Genomic DNA, 17332 nt, shown 5'->3' with positions numbered 1-17332 from the left:
TTAGCATAATTCCGTCATCTAGAATAGGTGGGTGGGAATTTCTGTGGTAACTTGATGAGCTCACTAGTATAATTCACCCCAGTGACGTGACCTATTGAGTAGGGATCGTGACAGATTGGTGGCTAGCGGTGGGATAGTGTTCTTGTTTTTACACTGTAAAAGACATTAAGTGTTTGGTTTAATAAATTAACCCTTACACTTAAGGGCTGGAGTATCCTTGGGAAGGATACGACAGTTCACAAGGAAGGACTCAGTGCATACTAATTGTCAGTTAACATACATACGTGCAGAACAGACCCCCCCCCTTCTCTTGTTTTCTTTTCTGTCTTTTATTTGAGAAAACCGCTGCTAGGATGGCAGATGTGTATAGGAACAGGACCAAAGCTGATCTGCTGGGCCTCTGTGTGGAGAGGTGGCTGGACACAACAAACCAGACCAAAGTGGAGCTGATAAAGCATTGATGGCGTTTGAAACCCTGTCCCATCGTTCTGTGGAACCAGAGAAGGGACCTTCAGCCTCTGAGGAACAGACAGAAGATCCTATTCAGGAACTGGCTGGGCAGGACAGTACCAGTGATCAAAGCGGTATGGAATCTTCTCTTCCTCTAATTCTCCAGCAGATTGGTGCCTGTGATCCTAATCTGAGAGCGCAGCTGTGGTTGCAAGAGCGCCAAGCAGAGCGAGAAGCTGCATAACGCCAATCAGAGCTAGAAGCTGCAGAACGCCATGCGGATCGAAAGTTTGCAGAAGACCAAGCAGAGCGCGAGTACCAGCTAAGGTTGACACAAATGCAGCTACAAAGTGCTTCATCGTCACCCCAGGGTGAGTCCACGGTCCCTTAAACCTCGTCTAGATCGCTTCCCAGTCATGGAGAAAGACAGTTATCTGGATGTTTTCCTCAAAAGTTTTGAAAAGGTCTGCAGGCAATTCCAGCTACCCCCTGCCGAATAGGCTAAGTATCTGACTCCAGGACTAAGAGGCAAAGCACTGGAGATGTTTGCAGCATTGCCCACGACTATGGATCAAGATTATGAGGCTATTAAAAAGGCCTTAATCCAACGGTTTAACCTCACCCCGGAGGTATACCGAAAACTGTTTAGGACTTTGCAGCGCACAGGTACTGACAGCTACTCAGACCTGGCTGTTGGGCTACGGAACCATTTTAGGCAGTGGACCCAGGGATGGGGTGTTACCACTTTGGAAGACCTGGAGGATCTGATGCTTCTGGACCAGTTCCTCCACACCTGTTTTATGGAAATGAGACAGTTTATTCTGGAACGGGAGCCAAGGACCCTGGATAAAGCTGCCCAGTTTGCGGATGTATATGCTGCCAGTCGAGTGCCAGAGTCACGGAAGCCTGCTGTGCCAGGTTGGAAGGGGAAAAAAAACCCTGTTAACACCTTTACCCCTACTCGCAGATCTCCAGGAGTTACCCCTGCCCAAGTCCCTGCTGTGGATAACCGCAGGTGTTTTGTGTGCAACCAAGTTGGGCATATCAGCACAGATAAGATTTCCACTAATGTGTTACTAGGAACTGATCTGGGACGTTTAGTCTCCAGGAATATTCCCTCAGACATTGAGGAGGACGCCGGCGGGCGTGCAGCCCCATGTGAGTTGGCACCAGTCGCATATGGTGATATTTAGACCGTGCCTACAATGAAATGTGATAACTCTGTGTTTACCAATGTGTTAGAATTGCATAATGATACTGTGCCTATGATAACCTGAACGTAGTAACCAATGCATTAGGTGAAGTTTGCATAACTAACAATAATGTAGAAGGTGATATGTGTTCATCAAAAGATAATGGTTTGTGTAGCAGTTTAGTGGCAGCAAATGTCATAAAGATGCATGAAGTTCCTGTCACATCCACATCCACCCTCCTGCACCGAGAGGGGGAGAAGGATGTGTCCATTTCTTCTGTAACCCGCAGTCAGCGTGCCCAGGAGGGCAACTCAGGTCTGGGTTCTGGGCCCCCTACTGTCTGGGCTATAGAAGAAACGGAGCGAGCTGGCAGTCCACAGCCAGGGGCTGGGATTAGTCAGAATTTGGTGTTATCCACTAGCACAAACGCAGACTGTCACTTGTTTCAGACTGCCCTACACACTGATGACAGTCTGCAGAAGCTGCGGGAGATGGCTGGTCAGACCCCTGAGGGGGAAGACAAAGAAATCCTAACCTGGGACCAAGGGAGGCTGTATAGGAAAAGTATTCCCACTGGCCCCCTGCAGCATATCTTTAAAGATAGGCAACTAGTGGTACCTCAGCAGTTCCAGGAGCAACTCCTACGGATTGCCCACGAGATACCACTAGCTGGTCACCTAGGTATAAGTAAAACGAAGAGCCAGTTAAAACATAACTTTTACTGGCCTGGTTTGGGGAATGATGTGGCAGATTACTGCCGTTCCTGTATTGTGTGCCAAAGGATGGGGAAGGCAGGACCTGTGCATCGTGCCCCCCTCATCCCTTTGCCCATCATTGAGGAGCCTTTCCAGAGGATTGCTGTGGATATTGTGGGGCCCTTGGCCTTACCCAGCAGCTCGGGAAAACGCTTCATATTGACGGTAGTGGATTATGCCACACGTTACCCAGAGGCCGTCGCATTATCATCCGTCAGGGCGGACAAGGTGGCAGATGCACTTCTCACCATCTTTTCCCATGTAGGATTCCCCAGAGAGATGCTCACGGATCAGGGGACCCAGTTTATGTCCAATCTTATGCAGTGCCTCTGTAAGAAAATACAGGTGCAACACCTGGTAGCCAGTCCGTATCACCCGCAGACAAACGGTCTCTGCGAGCGATTTAACGGGACCCTCAAGCAGATGCTCAAAATGCTTGTGGATACCCATGGGAGGGACTGGGAGCGTTATCTACCACCCCTGCTATTTGCCTACAGAGTGGTACCTCAGGCCTCAACGGGTTTCTCACTCTTTGAGCTCCTGTATGGGAGGAGGGTACAAGGGCCCCTAGATCTCCTGAAGGAATCATGGGAGGGAGAATTGGTTTCAGCCGAAGTCTCTGTAATCGACTATGTCCTAAACTTCAGGTAAAGAAGCAGGAACTGACCGGTATTGTACATGAGAACATGGTTCAGGCGCATCAAAAGAGGTGGTACGATAGAAATGCCAGGGAGAGGGTGTACGAGGTGTGTCAGAAGGTATGGGTACTGGTCCCTATGACCCAGAACAAACTTCAGACGGCATGGGAAGGCCCGTATACCATTCATCAATGCTTAAATGACGTGGACTATGTAGTCACGATCGATCATGTTCGCAAGAAGCACAAAGTCTTTCATGTCAATATGATCAAGGCGCATCATGACAGGGATATGTCCGTCCTGCAGTTTACCAGAAGAGGGGAAAAGTGACGCCCTGCCGGATTTAGTGGCTGCAGCACAGGAGGTAGGTTCCCTTGAGGATGCCGTAGTTAGCTCACAGCTGTCCGAGTTTCAGAGATCCCAGCTGTGGGAGGTACTTAACCCCTTTCTCAACACTTTTACAGGGAGACCTGGAAGGACTCCCCTGGCCACTCACTACGTGGACTCTGGGGATCATCTGCCGATTAGACAAACGGCCTATCGAGTCTCCATAGAGGTGAGAGCGGACATGAAGAGGGAGGTAGAGGAAATGTTAGGGCTGGGCGTGATCCAGGAATCCCAAAGTGCGTGGGCATCACCTGTAGTGCTCGTCCCCAAAAAGGATAAGACCACACGCTTTTGCGTGGACTACAGGAAGCTAAATACCATCACCGTTTTTTATGCTTACCCAATGCCCTGCATAGATGAGCTGTTAAACCAGCTAGCCAGTGCCCAGTACATAACCATTATGGACTTGAGTAGGGGGTATTGGCTGATTCCCATGTACCATGGGGCCCAGGAGAGATCAGCTTTCATCACTCCTTTGATGAGTTCAAGGTAATGCCCTTTGGCATGAAAAATGCCCCTGCCACATTCCAGCGCTTGGTGAACCAGTTGTTAGACAAGTTTGAAGGGTTTGCCATTGCTTACCTGGATGATATTGCTGTGTTCAGTCAGACCTGGGAGGATCACTTGACCCACTTGTCACAGGTGCTCAAGCGAATCCAAGATGCAGGACTGACCATCAAGCCTGGAAAGTGCCAGATAGGCATGTCTGAGGTGCAGTACCTTGGGCACCAGGTAGGTGGAGGGACACTTAAACCAGAGCCAGGGAAAGTAGATGCCATCTCCAATTGGCCTACCCCTAAGACTAAGAAGCAGGTTATGTCCTTCTTAGGGACAGCGGGGTACTATAGGGAATTTGTCCCCAACTATAGCACCCTAGCAAAACCCTTGACAGACCGCACAAAGAAGAAGCTACCGCACATAGTTAACTGGACTGCAGACTGCGTGAGGTCTCTGTCAGCGTTGAAATCTGCTCTTGCTAGCTCTCCAGTCTTGCAAAGCCCAGATTTTACCCGCAAGTTTGTGTTTCAGACTGATGCTAGTGCATATGGCCTAGGCGCAGTGCTCAGCCCAGTGAATCCTGATTAGGATAAGCACACCATAATGTATTTGAGCAGGAAACTCCTAGCAAGGGAAGTAGCCTATGCCACTATAGAGAAAAAATGTCTGGCCATTGTATGGGCTTTACATATACATGCTTCTCCCTGCAAGAAAGTCTTGGAACCACAGGATGAAGGTCCTTCTGCTGACAGTGGCTCTGACCCTGAGTGTGTCAGCAGTGTTTTGTCCACTGAATGATGATTGGGACGATGCTTTGATATGACACCATCAGGTGCTGTTTGAAGGAATGAATGAAAATTGAGAGACTGTTGGATCTGTACTCACAGTATGCCCTATTTCTCCGTACCCCTCAGTTTTTCTGAATTGACTGAACTGGCCAACTCTATCTTTTTCACAGGCATGAAGCAGGTTAAGTCCAAACTAAAAACAGGGAGGTACCCTTACCCGTTGCAGGATGGGCTGAGCCCCCCTGGCTCATGGCAAACAGATCAGGGCCACCAGTTGATTATAGCTCTACCACCTGGAACGAGAACATGTGGTGCAATGTGTCATGCTTTCCAAGTTGGACACACTGTTATTGTTTGCAATTACAGTCGAAAGGTATGTCTTTTAGTTCGCAAGACAAATTCGGCTGCAATGACTCTAACCCGCATAGCCTGGTGCAGTGTGTTGGTATAGATCCTGTAAAGGGTAAGAATCTGGCCTGCAACAACCGTACTTTATTTGATTTGATTGCTGGAATAACCTCTAACTCCTCAGAGGGTTAGGAAAAGGGACCAAAACTGGCAGAAGGTGTCCTACTGGCCAAATTGATAACTCAGTCGTTTAATAGTACGGTGGTTGCAGTCCCAGAAGATATATTCCTGGTTTGTTGGCATAATGCATACAAGTAGTTGCCCAAAAATGTCACTGGTTTATGTACAATTGCCCGACTTACTCCTGCAACCTTTATAATACCCCATTCAGACATAGATATGTTTATTAATAAAGTTTGTAAGAAGGGGAAACAATATCGAGATTATTGAGAGTATCTGTGGAACTGTTCCCCCTGAAGGGAATCCTTAAGGCAGAATAAGGTTAGCTTGTTCTGAAGTACCTTTGGGCGGTAACAGTTCACAGATTTCTCAAAATGGGGGAATTGTGAGAGATAGAACTCCATCTTGTATATCCTATATCTATCTGAACCAGAGTTCACTTAGAGGTTAATAAAATGTTAGCTGGTACGCGGGGGATGGGGAATCAGCTGACAACCCCCCCTTTCCTGTTCTATTTTTATAAATGCTAGCTTCTGCTGTTCTAAGTTTAAGATCCTCTTTCTGATAAAGATGTTTTATTTCCTCTTTGTGGTTTTATGTGGCGCACGGCTGTTAGGCGTCTACCAATAATCATGGTATAAGATTGTCTGCTAATTTACAATAAAGTAGATTACTGATTACAACCGTTGTGTTTGTATCAGCCTTCTCTGTGCACATTACGCTATTTGAATTCGGAACCCATAATCATAGACGCAGGGGTAATTTCCCTCACACCGTTTTCTCCTGCCTGCCAGGGTGGCGCTAGATTCCAAAAATATTGATGTGGAGGTATTTTTGGACAGCGGGGCAGGGGTTAACCTTGTGGATTACCAATTTATCCTGATGCATGGATTTAAATCTAATGCGCTGGACAAAGATCTCAGTGTTCGGTATTGATTCTGTTCCCCTTTCTCAAAAATCTTTGACTCACATGGTGCAGGATATCCATTTAAGGGTGGGGGATTCTCATGTTGAGGGTATTTCTTGTTTTATAATGAAGGGTCTGCCGGCTCCTCTGGTGCTAGGGTTGCCATGGTTGTCCAAACATAATCCTGTCATTGATTAACAAGCGAGACAGATCAAGGGCTGGAGTGATTACTGTATGGACAACTGTCTCGTCACATCTCTTGCTGGGATATCCACTAAGATGTTGCCCCCGTTTCTCTCTGATGTGTTCGCTGAAGGTGTGGATCAGGAGTTACCCCCTCATAGAGAATATGATTGACCTGTCAATCTGATTCCTGGAGCTAAGTTGCCAAAGTCTCGGTTGTATAACCAGTCTGAACCTGAAAGAGTTGCTATGCGAAAGTATATTACTGAGAGTTTGGCAAAGGGACACATCAGACCATCTTAGTCACCTATGGCGGCAGGGTTCTTTTTTTGTAAAGAAAAAAGATGGGACAATGAGACCGTGTCTAGATTTCCGAGAGTTGAATCGCATTACTATCCGTGATCCTTATCCCCTTCCCCTGATCCCAGATTTGTTCAACCAGATTGTTGGAGCTAAGGTGTTTTCTAAATTAAACCTAAGAGGGGCATATAATCTGGTAAGAATCAGAGAGGGGGATGAATGGAAGACGGCTTTTAATACTCCTGTGAATACTCCTCCATTTTGAGAACTTGGTCATGCCTTTTGGTTTGACCAATGGCCCGGCAGTATTTCAACATTTCATCAATGACATTTTTCATCATTTGGTGGGAAGGTTTATTGTCGTATACCTGGATGGCATATTGATTTATCAGCCCGACATGGAGAGTCATCAGGATCATTTAAGACAAGTCTTGCTGATCCTCCGGGAGAATAAGTTATATGCCAAGATAGAAAAATGTGTGTTTGTTGTTCAAGAGATTCCTTTTCTGGGTTACCTGCTTTCCGCTTTGGGCTTTCACATGGATCCGGAAAAAGTTAGTGCGGTCTTGGAATGGGATCTGCACGAGAATCACAAAGCGCTTATGAGGTTTTTGGGGTTTACCAATTACTACAGAAAATTTATCTTGAATTATTCCACTGTTGTCGAACCTCTGACTGACATGACCAAGAAAGGGGTGGATATCTCTCTCTGGTCGGAAGAGGCGTTACATGCTTTTTCCACTATAAAGAAATGTTTTTCTTCTGCTCCCATTTTAGTGCAGCCTGATGTGTCTCAGCCATTTATTGTTGAGGTGGACGCATCAGAAGTGGGAGTTGGTGCAGTTTTGTTGCAGGGTCCTTCTTCTGGATAATGGCATCCTTCTGCTTTAGAGGAATGGTGTCATTGGTTATAAGGAGTGATTCATCCCATTACTGTATTTACCGATCATAAAAATCTGGCCTACCTGGATTTGGCTAAACGTTTGAACCCAAGGCAGGCCAGATGGTCTTTGTTTTTTACCAGATTTAATTTCATTGTCACTTTTCGCCCTGGTTTCAAGAATGTCAAGGCGGATGCCTTGTCGTGTAGCTTCCCTGGGGGGGGGGGGGGGGGTGATACTGAGGATCCTGGTGCGATTTTGGCTGATGGGGTGGTTGTATCCGCCCTCTATCCTGAACTGGAGGCGGAGGTGTTAGAAGTTCAGTGAGAGGCACCTGATTCCTGTCCCCCAGGGAAGTTGTTTGTTCCTTCTAAGCTTCCTCACAAGGTGTTTAAGGAACATCATGATACTGTCCTTGCTGGACACCCTGGGAGCAGATCCACTGTTGATCTTATTTCTCAGAGATTCTGGTGGCCGGAGTGTTGAGGGCTATGTGGCAGCTTGTGAGACCTGTGCATGTGCCAAGGTGACTCATACTCGGCCCTCAGGATCTCTTCTTCCTTTGTCCATCCCATCCCTGGATGCACTTGTCCATGGACTTTATCACCGATTTGCCCAGGTCCATTTTCTGGTTTACCCAATGCCAAAACTCTGGCTCGGACATTTGTTGATAACATTGTGAAATTACATGGCATTCCCTCTGATGTGGTGTCTGTTAGAGGGACTCAATTTGTTTCCAGATTATGGAAGGCTTTCTGTACTCGCCTGGGGATTCGTTTGTCCTTCTCTTCAGCTTTTTCCCCTTAGTCGAACGGGCAAACTGAATGCACTAACCAGAATCTGGAGACATATTTGAGGTGTTTTGTCGCTAAGAATCAGGAAGAGTTGTCCTCATTTTTGTCAATTGCTGAATTTGCTTTGAATAACCGTCGTCAGGAGTCCACTGATAAGTCACCATTTTTTGGTGCATATGGGTTTTACCCTCAGTTTGGTACGTTCTCTGGGAATAATTCCTCTTGTATACCTGATGAGAAGAAATTTGCTTCTTCCTTGTCATCTATCTGGCGGAAAATTCAAATCAATTTAAAAAAGATGGTATAAACATATGGCTGACAAGAAACGTGTGTCTGGTCCGGACCTGAATGTGGGTGATTTGGTGTGGTTGTCCACTAAGAACATTAAGTTGAAGGTGCCATCCTGGAAGTTAGGTCCAAGATTTATTGGTCCATACAAGATCTCTGCCATTATTAATCCGGTTTCTTTTCGCCTTGAACTTCCGCAAGCTTAGAAGATCCATAATGTCTTCCATAAATCTTTGTTAAAGAGTTATGTGGAACCTGTTGTACATCTTCCTTGCCACCTCCACCTGTCATGGTTGACAGGAATCTGGAGTTTCAAATTTCCAGAATTGTTGACTCTCGTGTACTTCGGGGTTCCCTTCAATAGCTCGTTCATTGGAAGGGTTACGGTTCAGAGGAGAGAATGTGGATCCCGACAACTGATGTGCATGCCATTCGGCTTCTGAGGGCCTTTCACAGAGCCCATTCTGATAAAGTTGGTCCTGGGTGCCCAGAGATCACCCGGAGAAGGGGGGGGTACTGTACCCGCCGGCTCTGGGAGAGATCTTATAAGTTCAGATAGACGGAAGACTCAGGAGTCGATCTGACAGATCTCTATTGTTTTCATTCTTGCTGACAGGTTTCCAGGTGTTGCTCATTATCAGTCAGGTGCCTCTTTATATGTTCCGCCTCTCACTGGTTTACCTGCGGCTAATAGTTATTCTGAGGAGTGCTCTGCTTGTGTGGTGGTTCTCCTGTTCCAGTTGCTTCTCAAGCTAAGTCCTTTCCCCTTTTCTTGGTGTGTTTTTTTTCTTCTTTTTTTTGTGGTCTGTCCTGACTAGGCCTCAGGGAGACACTGGCTCCTTCAGTTTGAGGGTAAGGTGAGGGTTTGGTACAGTGTTTCTGCAGTCTCAGGTTCCAGTGCATGTGCATTTCTACTTTTGAGATTTGCACATGTTGTGAGCAGCTTAGGGAGAGAGTCAGGGTTTGCTAGGAGATGACCTCTTTATTCCCTAGGCTTGGGGCCTAGTCTGTAGTTGTTTTGTTGTTGTTCCCTTTAGTTGTCTTTCCTTCCCCGTACTACCCGTGACACTTAAGAGTTCCTTGCCCCATGTCCTCACAGATGTAGCTGCCATTTTAGGCAAAATTGCTCTTCGTTACCACGAAGCGCGAGAAAATTCGGATTTGTTGCGAATCTAATTTTTCCTGAAATTCGGATCGAATTCCACTTTGTCAGCTTCGATTCGCTCATCTCTACTGCTGACCATCATCTTCCGTAAGGCTGCTGCTGCCTTCATTAGGCTGCGGACTTTCTGCCAACATGTACCGTATGGCTGCTGCTTCATCTGCCTCAGCTGCTGCTCCTCACTGTTACTCTCCTACTACCACCACCATTAACACAAAGCATCAGCCACCACTATCATTACTACCCCCAGCAATACTACTACCACCACCATTAAACACAAAGCATCAGCCACCACTATCACCACTAGTACTACTACTACGATCATCATTAATGCAAAGCATCTGCCACCACTATCCATACTACCCCCAGCACTACTACTACCACCATTAACACAAAGCATCAGCCACCACTATCACTACTACCCCCAGCACTACTACTACCACCACTATTAACACAAAGCATCAGCCACCACTATCACTACTACCCCCAGCACTACTACTACTACTACTACTACTACCAGAATCATCATTACCACAAAGCATCTGCCACCACTATCACTACTACCCCCACCACTACTACTACCATCATCATTAACACAAAGCATCTGCCACCATTATCACTACTACCCCCAGCACTACTACCACCACCACCACTACTACTACCACCATTAACACAAAGCATCAGCCACCACTATCACTACTACCCCCAGCACTACTACTACCAGAATCATCATTAACACAAAGCATCTGCCAAAACTATCACTACTACCCCCACCACCACCATAGTCGTGGCCAAAAGTTTTGAGAATGACACAAATATTAGTTTTCACAAAGTTTGCTGCTAAGCTGCTTTTAGATCTTTGTTTCAGTTGTTTCTGTGATGTAGTGAAATATAATTACACGCACTTCATACGTTTCAAAGGCTTTTATCGACAAATACATGACATTTATGCAAAGAGTCAGTATTTGCAGTGTTGGCCCTTCTTTTTCAGGACTGGGCATGCTCTCAATCAACTTCTGGGCCAATTCCTGACTGATAGCAACCCATTCTTTCATAAACACTTCTTGGAGTTTGTCAGAATTAGTGGGTTTTTGTTTGTCCACCCGCCTCTTGAGGATTGACCACAAGTTCTCAATGGGATTAAGATCTGGGGAGTTTCCAGGCCATGGACCCAAAATGTCAACGTTTTGGTCCCCGAGCCACTTAGTTATCACTTTTGCCTTATGGCACGGTGCTCCATCGTGCTGGAAAATGCATTGTTCTTCACCAAACTGTTGTTGGATTGTTGGAAGAAGTTGCTGTTGGAGGGTGTTTTGGTGCCATTCTTTATTCATGGCTGTGTTTTTGGGCAAAATTGTGAGTGAGCCCACTCCCTTGGATGAGAAGCAACCCCACACATGAATGGTCTCAGGATGCTTTACTGTTGGCATGACACAGGACTGATGGTAGTGCTCACCTTTTCTTCTCCGGACAAGCCTTTTTCCAGGTGCCCCAAACAATCGGAAAGAGGCTTCATCGGAGAATATGACTTTGCCCCAGTCCTCAGCAGTCCATTCACCATACTTTCTGCAGAAGATCAATCTGTCCCTGATGTTTTTTTTTGGAGAGAAGTGGCTCCTTTGCTGGACTTCTTGACACCAGACCATCTTCCGAAAGTCTTCGCCTCACTGTGCGTGCAGATGCGCTCACACCTGCCTGCTGCCATTCCTGAGCAAGCTCTGCACTGGTGGCACTCCGATCCCGCAGCTGAATCCTCTTTAGGAGACGATCCTGGCGCTTGCTGGACTTTCTTGGATGCCCTGAAGCCTTCTTAACAAGAATTGAACCTCTTTCCTTGAAGTTCTTGATGATCCTATAAATTGTTGATTGAGGTGCAATCTTAGTAGCCACAATATCCTTGCCTGTGAAGCCATTTTTATGCAACGCAATGATGGCTGCACGCGTTTCTTTGCAGGTCACCATGGTTAACAATGGAAGAACAATGATTTCAAGCATCACCCTCCTTTTAACATGTCAAGTCTGCCATTTTAACCCAATCAACCTGACATAATGATCTCCAGCCTTGTGCTCATCAACATTCTCACCTGAGTTCACAAGACGATTACTGAAATGATCTCAGCAGGTCCTTTAATGACAGCAATGAAATGCAGTGGAAAGGTTCTTTTGGGATTAAGTTAATTTTCATGGCAAAGAAGGACTATGCAATTCATCTGATCACTCTTCATAACATTCTGGAGTATATGCAAATTGCTATTATAAAAACGTAAGCAGCAACTTTTCCAATTTCCAATATTTATGTAATTCTATCACGGTCGGCGTGACTATCACATACGTGACACAGAGGGAGGGAACAAGGAAGGCCCTGCCCAAGTGAGAGGGAAGGTGGTGACCCCTGACTCACCTAGCGGCTGGCACCTGGCTGCCCTGACGTCCCTAGACGGGTTCCTCACCCGTACGCCGATCACGTGCCTAAAGCCCTGGCTTTCCCTAAGCTGAGCCCTAGATAGTGAACAGGGCGGTGGGAACACTAGCCCACACCACTAGCTCTAAAGGAAAACACCAAGGGAAGGACAGACAATACAAACTTAACATATAATCCCAGGTGGGCGACAACAGGAGACAACAAGAGGCCCAACAGGGATCCGGAGGGTAGCACTCTGGAACGACAACCAGGATTCACAACTCCAGTGGGTCAGTATAGATGTCCAGGCAGGAAGCTCTATAACTGGCAACTAGAGAAGTGTGAGGGGAGAATATAAGGAGGTTGGGAGTGGCAGACAAGAAACAGCTGAGGAGGAGAAGCTACGGATCCCTGATTGAGACAAAAAGGATAGCAAGGCAAATACAGAAAACAATCACTAAGAAACAACGTGATCTTTAGATATAGAGCGCGCAGCCACCCGCTGCGACCTCCTGACCCCGGGTATAACGGAGTCAGACGAGGCTCTTGATACCCTCGTGACAGTACCCCCCCTTTCACGAGGGGCCTCCGGACACTCAGGACCAGGTCTCTCCGGATGAGAGGCATGGAAAGCCTGAATTAACCTGTTGGCGTTTACCTCTGACGCTGGAACCCACATTCTTTCCTCGGGACCGTAACCCCTCCAATGCACCAGATACTGAAGAGAGCGGCGGACCCGACGAGAATCAACAATTCTGGCTATTTGAAACTCCAGATTACCATCCACAATAACAGGAGGAGGTGGCAGCGGTGATGGTTCTAGAGGTGGAACATACTTCTTGAGTAACGATTTATGGAAGACGTTATGGATCTTAAAAGTCTGAGGTAGCTCCAGGTGAAAAGCCACAGGGTTAATGACGGCTACTATTTTATAAGGACCAATGAACCTAGGGCCCAGTTTCCAAGAGGGAACCTTCAACTTAATATTCCTAGTAGACAACCACACATAGTCATTCACCCCTAGGTCCGGACCTGGCGACCGTTTCTTATCGGCCATGCATTTATATTTACCACTCATCTTTTTCAAGTTAACTTGCACCTTCTGCCATACCGATGAAAGAGATGAAGAAAACCTTTCCTCTTCGGGAACCCCAGAAGACCCCCCTTCTTTGAAAGTACAAAATTGGGGATGAAAACCGTATGCACCAAGGAATGGTGACTTGCCAGTGGACTCCTGATAATGATTATTTATGGCGAACTCAGCTAACGGTAAATATGATGACCACAACTCTTGGTTTTCAGACACAAAACACCTTAAATATGTTTCTAGGTTTTGGTTGGTACGCTCAGTCTGTCCGTTCGACTGAGGATGGAAAGCTGAGGAAAAGGACAAGTGTACCCCCAAACGGGAACAAAAAGCTTTCCAAAACTTAGAAATAAACTGGGTTCCCCGATCCGCAACCACATCGGAAGGGACCCCGTGAAGCTTCACGATTTCACTGATAAACACCTGAGCAAGAGTTTTAGCATTAGGAAGTGCGGGTAGCGCAATAAAGTGTACCATTTTGCTAAACCTGTCTACTACTACCAAAATAACTGTTTTACCCGCAGACAACGGTAAGTCAGTGATGAAATCCATTGACAGATGTGTCCATGGCCTATTGGGAATAAAAAGTGGCAATAAAGACCCTGCTGGACGTGTATGAGAGACTTTCGCGCGTGCACAAGTAGAGCAAGTAGACACGAAATCTATTACATCCTGACGCAACCTTGGCCACCAAAAACGACGAGATAATAGCTCCAAGGTTGCTTTACTACCCGGGTGCCCAGCAAGTGCCGAATTATGATGTTCTTTTAATAATTCAAAACGCAGGTTTAACGGTACAAACAATTTCTCTGAGGGGCAAGAGGCAGGGGCGTCCCCCTGGGCCTCTAACACCTTTCCCTCTAGAACAGAGTGTACAGCAGAGACAACCACTCCTCTTTGTAAAATAGGTACCGGATCACTAACATTACCCCCTCCAGGGAAACTACGAGATAATGCGTCTGCCTTGGTATTTTTTGCCCCAGGACGATAGGTGATTACAAAGTTAAATCTGGTAAAGAATAGCGACCACCTAGCTTGTCTAGGGGTGAGACGCTTAGCCGATTCTAGGTACAGAAGGTTTTTGTGATCCGTAATCACCGTGACGGGGTGGATTGCTCCCTCTAAGAAGTGACGCCACTCTTCAAGCGCCAGTTTAATCGCCAACAGTTCCCTATTTCCAACATCATAGTTCTTCTCTGCAGAAGATAATTTTTTGGAAAAGAAAGCGCAAGGGCGCCATTTGCCAGGAGACGGACCCTGAGACAATACAGCCCCCACTCCCACCTCTGACGCATCTACCTCAACAATAAAAGGCTGGGAGACATCAGGTTGAATTAGAACAGGTGCCGAGGTAAACCTCTCTTTTAGAGAGGAAAATGCATTTTTAGCGGCGTCAGACCATTTGGAAAAATCAGTCCCCTTCCTAGTCATGTCGGTAAGGGGTTTAACGATCACTGAATAATTTTTAATGAACTTTCTATAGAAATTTGCGAAACCCAAAAACCGTTGTAGGGCTTTAAGGTTCTCAGGAAGATCCCAATCTAAAATTGTCTGGACCTTCCCAGGATCCATACGGAAACCTGAAGCAGATAATAGATATCCCAGGAACTGTATTTCCTGAACGGCGAAGACACATTTTTCAATTTTCGCATATAATTTATTCGTCCGTAGGACCTGCAGTACTTGCCTGACATGCACCTCATGTGTTTTCAGATCAGCCGAATAAATTAAGATATCATCTAGGTATATGACTACAAACCTGCCGATGAGATGACTAAAAATATCATTAACGAAATGTTGGAAGACAGCGGGGGCATTGGTCAGACCAAAAGGCATAACTAGATTTTCATAATGCCCCTCAGGGGTGTTAAAAGCTGTCTTCCACTCATCCCCTTCCCTGATACGAATCAGATTGTAGGCCCCCCTAAGATCAAGTTTGGAGAACCACCTAGCACCCGCAATCTGATTAAAAAGGTCAGGAATGAGAGGAAGAGGGTATGGGTCTCGAATGGTTATCCTGTTTAATTCGCGGAAATCTAGGCAAGGACGCAGGCCCCCATCTTTCTTTTTAACAAAGAAAAACCCTGCAGCCACGGGTGAAGAAGAGGGTCTGATGTGTCCCTTAGCCAAGCTCTCGGAGATATAATCTTTCATGGCTTGTCTCTCGGGACCCGAAAGATTATACAACCTGGACTTGGGTAATTTTGCACTGGGAATCAGGTTAACCGGGCTATCATAAGGACGATGAGGTGGTAGCTTCTGACAACCCTTTTCAGAAAAAACGTCCTCAAAGTCCGAAATAAATGTAGGTAGGGTAGTTATGGAGGCGACTAAGCAATTGTTATTTAAGCAATTCTCTCTGCAATGCTCACTCCACTCCAATATCTCCCTGGCCTGCCAATCCACCACTGGATTGTGCGCTACCAACCAGGGAAGACCCAATACCACCGGAGAGGGAAGGCCCTCCAGAACGTAACATGAAAGACACTCATTATGGTGGTCCCCTACCCGAAGGTGTAAATTATGAACAATGTGGGTGATGTTTCTCTGAGACAGAGGAGCAGAATCTATAGCGAATACGGGAATAGGTCTCTGCAGCGTACAGAGAGACAAACCCATAGTGCGGGCAAAATGGGCATCTATCAAATTTACCCCTGCTCCACTGTCTAGAAAAAAAGAAATAGACTCCGTCTTAACACCAAAAACAATAACCGCTGGTAACACAAATTGAGATGTTCGTATGGAGGAAACGTATACCCCCCGGCTGACATCCTCCGCACAGCCCGGGGTTAGTAGTTTTCCGACGGTCTTTTGTTTTTGAGAAAGGAGGGACAGACATTAATGAAATGACCCTTCCCCCCACAGAAAAAACAAGCCCCCCCCTACGGCGAACCTCAGGAGGAAAAGCTACGGATCCCTGATTGAGACAAAAAGGATAGCAAGGCAAACACAGAAAACAATCACTAAGAAACAACGTGATCTTTAGATATAGAGCGCGCAGCCACCCGCTGCGACCTCCTGACCCCGGGTATAACGGAGTCAGACGTGGCTCTTGATACCCTCGTGACAAATTCTCAAAACTTTTGGCCACGACTGTACTACTTCCCATAGACAGCCCTGTATGTCCCATGCTGTACCGCTCCTGCTGCTGCCACTTTATCAGTACCGTCCCCTTCCCACATCCACACCGCTGCTGCTGCTGCTGCTCCCAATTAGAAGGGAGAATTCTTTAGGCTCGTTCACAACAAGCCCCTTCTTCTTCTGTGGTCTTTCGTACAGGCGGGCATTCCGACCCGGTCAAGGCATCATTTTTGGACACTTGGTCACCCAAGCCACTTTGTAATATTTCACTGTGTGTTTAATCATCTTCTGCCTCCGATAAGGGGCAATTATTGGAAGCTTTGGAAAATGAAAAAGCAGAACACGTATCCCGGCGCAGTGCGGTATTACACACGCTGTATGATAACGCCTTTCCCCACCGCTATGTATGTCGGTGTCAGTCAGACATCAGTTACTATTGCCGTCATTGGGGTCCGGAGCTTGTGGGGGGAACAAGAAAAAATCATAACAAATAAATGAGAAGAGAACAAGTTTTCCTAAAAATGATGACTCCTCGGAGGCTAGAGGGGGTCAAATACCAACTTTTAGGGTAATTGGAGTAACGTCGGTTTGGCCTGAATCGTGTCCGAGCCAAACTTTTTCACAAATTGAGTGAATCGGACTGAAACGAATCTCGAGTGTTTTTTTTCTGTGTTTTTTCTAATCTCCGTCGACTAAAATCTCATCTTTGAAATTCAGCCAATGACGCAAGGCGGGGCTATTAAAGTGGGCGGGGCTATTAAAGGAGGCGGGGCTATTAAAGGAGGCGGGGCTGTCCTAGGAAGAGAACTTATCTCCGATCCACTAATTGTAGGGATCGGATCGCTGGGGGCCCCTGCCAGTCATGAGAACGGGGCCCATGTTCCCCCATTGGAATGGAGCAGCAGAGAAGCTCAGATCAACTACTAAGAAAATCCTTTGATAAAACTAAAATATAACATAGGAAAATAATTTTAATCTCCCCCCCCCCCCCCCCCCCACAGCGGAAATCCT

Source organism: Bufo bufo, chromosome 6 (genome assembly GCF_905171765.1).
Source record: "Bufo bufo chromosome 6, aBufBuf1.1, whole genome shotgun sequence".
Lineage (NCBI taxonomy): Eukaryota > Metazoa > Chordata > Amphibia > Anura > Bufonidae > Bufo > Bufo bufo.
The sequence above is the reverse complement of the archived record's forward strand: the minus strand, read 5'-3'. Positions refer to the sequence as shown.